We start from the raw sequence: 8486 nt of genomic DNA, 5'->3' as shown, positions 1-8486 counted from the left end.
GCCTCTCGGTGAGTTCTCACTGAACTCCGTTTCTGCCTTGACCTAGTTTAATTAACGTACGTATTAACTAACTATTATCCGTAATATCACCTTCTGTTTTGTTCGTTATTTATTCTTTTATCTCTTTTTCTCAAATTATCCGTTTTAAAGGTATTTTCGACATAAATCGCCTAATCCAATGTAATTAATGTAATTTTCATTATTGTAATTTATAATTATTGTATTTTCTTTATTGTTTGTATGTTCTCACATGTAAATGAGCATTAAATCCTACTTCGACCCAATTGTATGCTAATTACGTGTCAACCGACTTAGTCTAATTCTCACATGCTAGGATTAAAACTTGGATGTTGCATTGCATGCATATAATCGACGATATATCAAGTACGAATAACTTCCCTAATCATTAGTAGAGGCCGCTATCGAGGCGGGCGGGATTAGGTGTTCGATCAAAAGAGCTTCCTAATACGTACCCTCACCCCTTACTCCAGATATCTGTGAACACCCGTGTTCATTGGCATCCACGAGAGTCATTCTAGACATAGAATACTAAGGGTAACGATTGCCTAGTGTTCATGTCTTTACTTTGTGTCTTGACATGACACGAGGTACTCGAACGGTTCCAATTTCCCATAAAAATTGGTGGCGACTCCATACAAATGCAAGCGCTTGTTTCCCAAGCGCCCCTGTGGCCCCCGCTGTCCACACCTATATACCGTTTTTATAGTATTTCATTAAAGTTGGTTAAACCCTAATGTTGGGAATTGGGGGTTTTGTTGTATTTTATGCTTGGTAGTGATTATATGTTTGTATGTTAGGAGGAGGATTCGTAGAGGAAGCGTTTTGATATGAGCTGTGAGATCGTCTGATTGTGTTGTGCTTTCCAGGTAGGGTTTCCCTACTTAGTATTAGTCCCATGATGTGTTGATTGGTGTTTGTGGTTATTGTATATTATCATACTCGTATTGTGACGATTGCTGGACTTGGTTGCTGATAGTAGTTGTGATTGATTGTATCTGTCTGTGTTCTTCGGGGTGCGTCCCTGGCTGAGTGAAGTCACTTGCGGGAGTGGCTTCACGCCCATGATTCGCCTTCTGTGGAACCTGCCACAGAAGGGATGTGCACATTAATGAATTTGGGTTTATCGCTCGATGAAGATGAGCGGGGCTTAGGTGGGAACGGCTGCGGTCCCCCACTGGCGGCGAGGAGTGACCTGTTGCGATGGGCACTCTGGCAGGGCTACACACTTTAGTGTGTAGTCAGGATTGTGGAGTTGGGTTTGGAGTTCGGAGAATATATGTGATGATTGAGCTGTTCGTTTTACTGTATTGTTGGATATCCTTCAGCTAAAAAGGGTTGGAAAGTTTTTGATCTTGAAACGGAAACTTATTTTGTTTCTCGTGACGTCATTTTTTACGAAAATAAATTCCCCTTCTTGGACCCCGTGACCCCGCAAGACCCACCTGAGGTTCCGGTTTTTTATGACCCGTTTTATGATGACCCTCACACTGACCCGCCAAACCAACCACATACCCTCGATAACCCAGACCCAACCGCAGGTACTCACACTGCCGAGGACCCTCCTACCACCGAGGACCCTCCTGTTTCCTCTGACAATTCCAGCACTGACAATGTCACCGAGGCAGCAAGTGACACAGTTCCTGAGAGTGATGAAATGGGCCGTGGTCATCGGGTCAAATTTTATAATTCTCGCTTAAGTGGGTATGTTCTTGAAAGCACAAAAGGTCCATCCCCGTCAACAAGCGAACCGAACTCCTCGTCATCCTCAGGTACGCCTTATGCTCTTACTAATTATATAATTTGCAAGTCTTTCTCGGAAAAACACCGCCTCTTTCTTGCAGCCATCACAGCTGGTCAAGAACCGCCGACTTTCAAAGAAGCTATTCGAGACAAAGGGTGGTGTGAGGCCATGCAGACAGAAATTGATGCTTTGGAGCGTAACGAAACATGGGAACTTACAACTTTACCAGCCAATAAAAAAGCCCTCGGGTGTCGATGGATTTATCGAATTAAATACAAATCCAACGGTGAAATTAAACGATTAAAAGCTCGACTGGTTGTTTTCGGGAATCATCAAGTCGAGGGTTTAGACTATGGTGAAACTTTTGCGCCTGTTGTTAAAATGGTTACTGTCCGAACTTTTCTTGCAGTTGCAGCTTTAAAAAAGTGGGAGCTTCACCAAATGGACGTCCACAATGCCTTCTTACATGGTGACCTGAATGAGGAGGTTTACATGAAGATACCTCCGGGTTTTAGTCGTGGAAAAGAAGGGCAGGTATGTCGTCTTAAAAAGTCTTTGTATGGCCTGCGGCAAGCCCCTAGATGTTGGTTTGCTAAACTAACGTCTGCATTGAAAGACTATGGCTTCAAACAATCCTATTCGGACTACTCCTTATTCACTTACTCGAAAGGACAGGTCCAACTCTACATACTTATTTATGTCGACGACCTTGTCATTGCTGGTAATGATTTTTCCGCTGTTGCTGAATTCAAGCTGTATTTGGGAAATTGCTTTCATATGAAGGATCTTGGTCCTCTAAAATATTTCCTTGGCCTTGAAATTGCACGTAATGCCGAAGGGATTTATGTCAATCAACGAAAATATGTTCTTGATATTGTGTCGGAGGTCGGATTGTTGGGCTGTAAGCCCGCGGCAACACCAGTCGAACAGAATCATGCCCTTGGTACCGCCACTGGTCCCTTCCTCCACGACATTGAGTCATATAGGCGACTCGTTGGGCGTCTTGTCTATCTCTCTGTCACCCGCCCCGATGTGACTTATGCGGTTCATATACTATCTCGTTTCCTCCATCAACCTCGACAAGAGCATATGGAAGCGGCCCTACGAGTTGTTCGCTATCTTAAGGGCAGCCCGAGACAAGGCATTCTTTTGCGCACCGATAGTACTATCTCTCTTACATGCTGGTGCGATTCTGATTGGGGTGGGTGTCCCTCCACTCGCAGGTCTGTGACAGGTTGGTTAATTTTTCTGGGTGATTCACCCGTCTCATGGAAAACGAAACAACAAACTACTGTTTCCCTTTCGTCCGCCGAAGCCGAATATCGCTCTATGGCAAATACTCTCTGTGAATTAAAATGGTTGCAGGGTCTATTGCTTGATTTGGGTGTCTCGGTCCCTTTGCCTATTACAATGTTCAGTGATAGTAAGTCTGCTATCGACCTCGCTCACAATCCCGTGTTTCATGAACGGACAAAGCATATAGAAATTGACTGTCACTTTGTCCGCGATGCTATTCTCGGTGGCTTAATCGCTGTGTCTCATGTCTCGACAACGGCTCAATTGGCCGATATCTTCACTAAAGCGTTGGGAGCTCCTCGTTTTCAGCCTCTTCTTCGCAAGGTGGGCATTCTTGATCTCCATGCTCCAGCTTGAGGGGGGGAGGGTATTAGGAATATCGTATATATTATTCGATATACGATATTCCATAAGTCAAAGATTTTATATTCGGTTGTTATTTCATGCGATATTTTAGCGATTACGTTCACATATACATTGTAACTATATAAGCCGATATTCACAAATCAATGAAATCATCGCTTTCCCCTCTACTCTCTTAACAGCATGGCATTGGAAGTTTGAAATTCGGACATCCAGATCATTAGTCCGTTTAATTATAATCAATGATGATTATAAGTTGTCTTATGTAATCTAATCATATGAATAGCATAACAAACATTTCCCTACCGAAATCCTTATAGCATCTTATATCATATTATGCTCATGTTTGGCGAGTATGTTGGTAGCGTGGTACGCATATGCATATAGGTGCTTCAAGACAAAATCACCAAAATTCCAGTTAAACCAGAGTTTTACATCCGCAATTTAATACGAATATAAACTTTATATATATAGATATGTACCTTAGTAATTGTTATACCTTTGTCGAAGGAATCAGGATTTGATCTTAGGGGCGGCAATTTTTTGTGACTGCGAACTACTAATATGGTAGAAAAAATCGAAATTTTCAACTAATAAAAACTTCAAATTTTCCATTATTCAGCAGAAGCAATCAGTTTTGGTTTGCTCCGCCTAATTTCACGTAACCGCGGTGGAATTTGGAGGGGTTAGCTAGGGGTAATAATGAGTCAAGTCGAGTACAAGCTTGGCCTTGTTCGGCGCGCTTGTGCTCATAAAACAAAATTTCAAACTCAAGCTCACTCGAGTTTGAAAAATTAACCTTAATATCAAGTTTTAGCTCGAGCCTATATATATTATTCATAAATTTTTGTTTTTTTTTTCTCTTTTGGTACTTTCATAACATGAATCGAAAGTTTTCAAAAAAAAATAAAAAAAAATAACATGATTCGAAAGTTTTCAATGACAACATTTAATTTGGTGATACAAAGATAATCATGATAAAATATTTTTATAAAATAAGTGTGAGATTTTATCTAGTTACACAAGCTCGAGCTCCTCGCGAACTTTTTTAGCCGAGTCATGGTTAAATCGGCTTTACTCGTGCAAGTTCTCGAGCCAAACACGAGCTCGAACCAAGCTAGCACGAGTTGAGCTTTTACCGAGCCGAACTCCAATTGCTCAGGAGCTGTCTCGTCCCATTATCACCCCGATTACTAGAAAAGGAAGAGATTTGTTAAAAAAGAGAAGGAATAATGTAGGTATGGCTTCACTACTAGGAATATGCTGATGAAGTCAGGAAAACAACTCCAAATAATAGAATTTTGATTATTGATTATTTCTGAAAGTGATGTATGCAATGTTGAGGCATTTATCTTTTGGTCACTTTTTACGTAAATTTATGCCCTTCGTATATCCTGTATCATTACATCATGCGGTGCCTCCAAAAAATAAGAAGTGTGAAGAACACATTTTATCAATAATGTCAAATTAAATAATATTTTAAAAATTATGATCATGAAGATAGAGCAATTGGTCACCTTATTTTTTAATTATTTCGCGTTTTTAATTATTTTTTCCTGAATTTGCCATGACTTCTGCACGTACATAGGGACAAAGTTGAAGCCGCATTTTGCATCATTATTGGACAATCTACGTTCAAGTGTGCCCATAGTTGGCATTTGGCTACGGAGTACTATTTTATGCATAAGAGAATGTGAAAAACGTATATTTCGTAGTATACTTGGACAAATTATTACTCTAGATTGCACGGAGTAGGGCTGGTCAAATTAAGCAAGCGGGCGGGCTTGGTTCGGGTTGAGCAAAATTTTGTGCTTGTCAACATGATTACATGTGATTACTCTTGTAGGAAATGTGAACTTACCTGATCAATAATAATTTTAATTGAGACGTTGTGTAGTTGCACTGCCCTAAGTCAGTTAAACCCTCACTATGGTGCTCCATTGCTCCTTGGGCTCCTTGGTCACCAACTCCAGGTAGAGCGGTGCATCGTAGCGGGCAAGCTCAACTCGACCCGACCCAGCCCGGTCTCGTGGGCCGTGTTCCAGTGGCTAGCCCAGCTCCATGGCCCAGCCCAGCCCGACCCTATGTCATCCTCGGGCCGTCGGTCAAACACTAACTTTTTAAAAAAATACATAGGCCCAGCCTCGCCCGCTACTAAGTGGGCCAGTCTAGTGTCGCACCAACCCAAGGCAGCATTGGCGCGACCCAGCCCCGTTTGAATTTAGTGCCGTGCTCGGGCTCCACTTCCCCAGCCCGGCCCGCCCTCCCGCACCGGCCCGGCCCACCGACACCCCTATCTTCAGGGTTAACGCCTCCTTCTGTACAATGTTGCACACTAAAGACGAAAGTGAGAACTGTTCTCGATATATAGAATGAAGTAGATAAAAGAGATGACGTTCCCATTTTCTGTATATGTAAAACTGTGGGAGAATGGAAAGGCTTCAATAGTCACATAGGGATACTAGATTTGATGGTATTAAATCTAGTAGTAAGGGACAATAATATCATACAGTGAATGCAGAATTGATTATGTAATAAACTTCCAACAACTAGAAAAGAATCCGATGTAAAAGTTCAGACCACTAGCAAAAAGGTAGCCCAACACCTTCGCGCGCGTGTCACGGAGCCGAGCCGAGCGGGACGGCCCACGACGACAGCGCGTAAGGAGACTATAATCTCTCCTCTATAGTCTAGTTAACACCAGATAACACACTTCCATATATAAGGTGATAACTCTCCCACTATTCTACCAATATGGAACAAACACTAGTACAATTAATGTAATTGGCATCGGTTGTAAACAATGATTGGCATTGGTTCCCAACCGATGCCAATCCGGGCGATGCAAATGACCTATTTTTGAATTGGCATCGGTTGATGAACCGATGCCAATTTTCACATATTGGCACCGGTCTTTATTCAATTGGCATCGGTTCATAGCCGATGGCAATTTACATATATTGGCATCGGTTGTACCATATATAAGAACCGATGCCAATTTTTGCATTATTGACATCAGTTGTAAGTTAGGAACCAATGTCAATCATCAATTATAACAATGAAAAAAAAATCTGTGCCTGGCTAATAAATAAATTATACTACCTGCATTTTATTTTCTAAAAGTTATAGAAAATTCGACAATATCTCTTTATAAATCGAACAATCCAAATTTCATAACTTCACAACCAACATATCCAAATCCAATACAAGCATTCAACGAATTGTATCCCGCAACAAAATCACATACATGAAAACTCTTAACTATTCGAGTATCTAAATCAATCGCTCACTACATCACATATATATATTTTTACAATATAAAGCCCAAGGTCTCCTGAAACTCGTTCATTTCTTCAAGTGTTATTACTGAACCTAAAACACACAATAAACAAGAACAATATAATTATTAACTAAACGACTACGACTTAGAACAATTAGAAAGGGAATAAACTAAAACTTAGAACAATTTAGAATGAGAAATGAAATTGAAATACTTCTATATATAACTTGTTGTCTTTTGATAAAATAATTTACAACTTAGTACAATTTGGAATCAAAAATAACATTGAAATACCTTCCCCAAGTTGTCTTCTGAGATTGAATATCGTACAATGACGTCCCACATCTATTTCATGACATAGTAAACAAATGAACTGGACAAAGGGAGTAACAAATTTTGAAGTTGTACATATAGTAGGAAGTGCATTAATTTATGTATGATGACATTGATGGTAAGACCAAAGGAGGAATCGAAATAGTCCTTGCAAACTTGTTTGAAATATAAATCATTGAGAAAAGATGTTGGAATAATACTTCATATATCTATTAAAAATGATTTCGACCAAAATATACTAACCTTTTCAAAAGCTTGAACAACAAAAGAATTGTTCACTTGAAAACAATTTGGGTAGAGACACGATCATTCGCAAGCCTGTGAAGAGTCAAATGTATATTCATCATACGTTTCAGCAAGTAGAACAACAAAACTAGTTCGGACCTTGGAGAAAACTAATACAAGAAGCCAAATGATGTATCTTTATCCAATCTATATTAGCATCTATACACTTGGAACAAGTAGCTTTACGCCACACATAATCCTTTGAAGAAGGCACAAATAACACAATCGTATAAGATTTAAACAAGGAATTCTATACTCGTATAATTAACAATTCAGGTGGATCTAACTCGCTTATAACTAGGCAAGAAGAGAACAGAGGAACAGACCATTATATAGCACTATCAAAGCAGCATATACCCAACCAATGGAGCCACAATCCCAGAGTGTATTAAATTCAATGAATGCAGAATTAGATACCATAATGCTGTAGTTTACCAACACAGGAGCACACAGAAACTTCAAAATTTACCAACTAGACAAAATAAGCATACAAAGTAGCCAGACAATGCACACAATTGCATACTGAAGTTATGAATAGAAAAAATGATGTATAAATTGGAAAAAAAAAGCAGAGAACCCACCTTAAAAGGACTGCTTAGATAAATGTGAAAATTGGAATATGGCAGGGTATAACCGATGTTAGTGAATGCACACATCTGCAACAAAGATAGGCGACATTTATCAGTATAGTAGTAGAGCATGTGAGATGGGAAAAGTCCAAAAGATTATGTGTAAACAAGTAGTATAGTTACCTAATTTAATATTGAATCTAATTAAACAAAATTGACAGATGTAGGGACTCGCCTTATACTTATCACAAGAAATCTAGTGGTGGTCAAAAATATTTGAACTAAGGTAGGAAAAACTAGTTAATCAAAACTTCCCCACTCATACCTTATTAGTTACTTTAACAACTAAAATTTTACAAAATGTTAATCTAATTAACTGAATTTGCTTTAAAACATAACTCTAAGATGCTTCTCCTACCAGTTAAGAATTCCGCAAAATGCACATCCATGCGATCACTCAAATTGCTTTCACAGATAAGAATTCCGCAAAATGCACGAAAATTAAAATATGATAACAACCTATATAACCACTCAAATATAGGAAAACAAATCAAAGACGCAAGCAATTAGAAGAATTAGTAACAAAAAAGATAAGAGA

At 39.5% G+C, this 8486-nt stretch overlaps 1 long non-coding RNA gene across 1 annotated transcript; it reads right to left on the bottom strand.

Moving 5' to 3' along the window:
• Positions 1-6506: 6506 nt before the first annotated feature.
• LOC141621948 (uncharacterized) lies at positions 6507-8065 on the bottom strand. Its single transcript, XR_012532797.1, has 4 exons — positions 7901-8065; positions 7278-7352; positions 6996-7074; positions 6507-6793 (listed from the first exon to the last, which is right to left on the bottom strand). It is a non-coding gene; the product is annotated as an uncharacterized LOC141621948 (long non-coding RNA).
• Positions 8066-8486: the final 421 nt, after the last annotated feature.

The sequence above is a fragment of the Silene latifolia genome, chromosome X (assembly GCF_048544455.1).
Source record: "Silene latifolia isolate original U9 population chromosome X, ASM4854445v1, whole genome shotgun sequence".
In the NCBI taxonomy this organism is placed as follows: Eukaryota; Viridiplantae; Streptophyta; class Magnoliopsida; order Caryophyllales; family Caryophyllaceae; genus Silene; species Silene latifolia.
The sequence above is the reverse complement of the archived record's forward strand: the minus strand, read 5'-3'. Positions and strand labels throughout refer to the sequence as shown.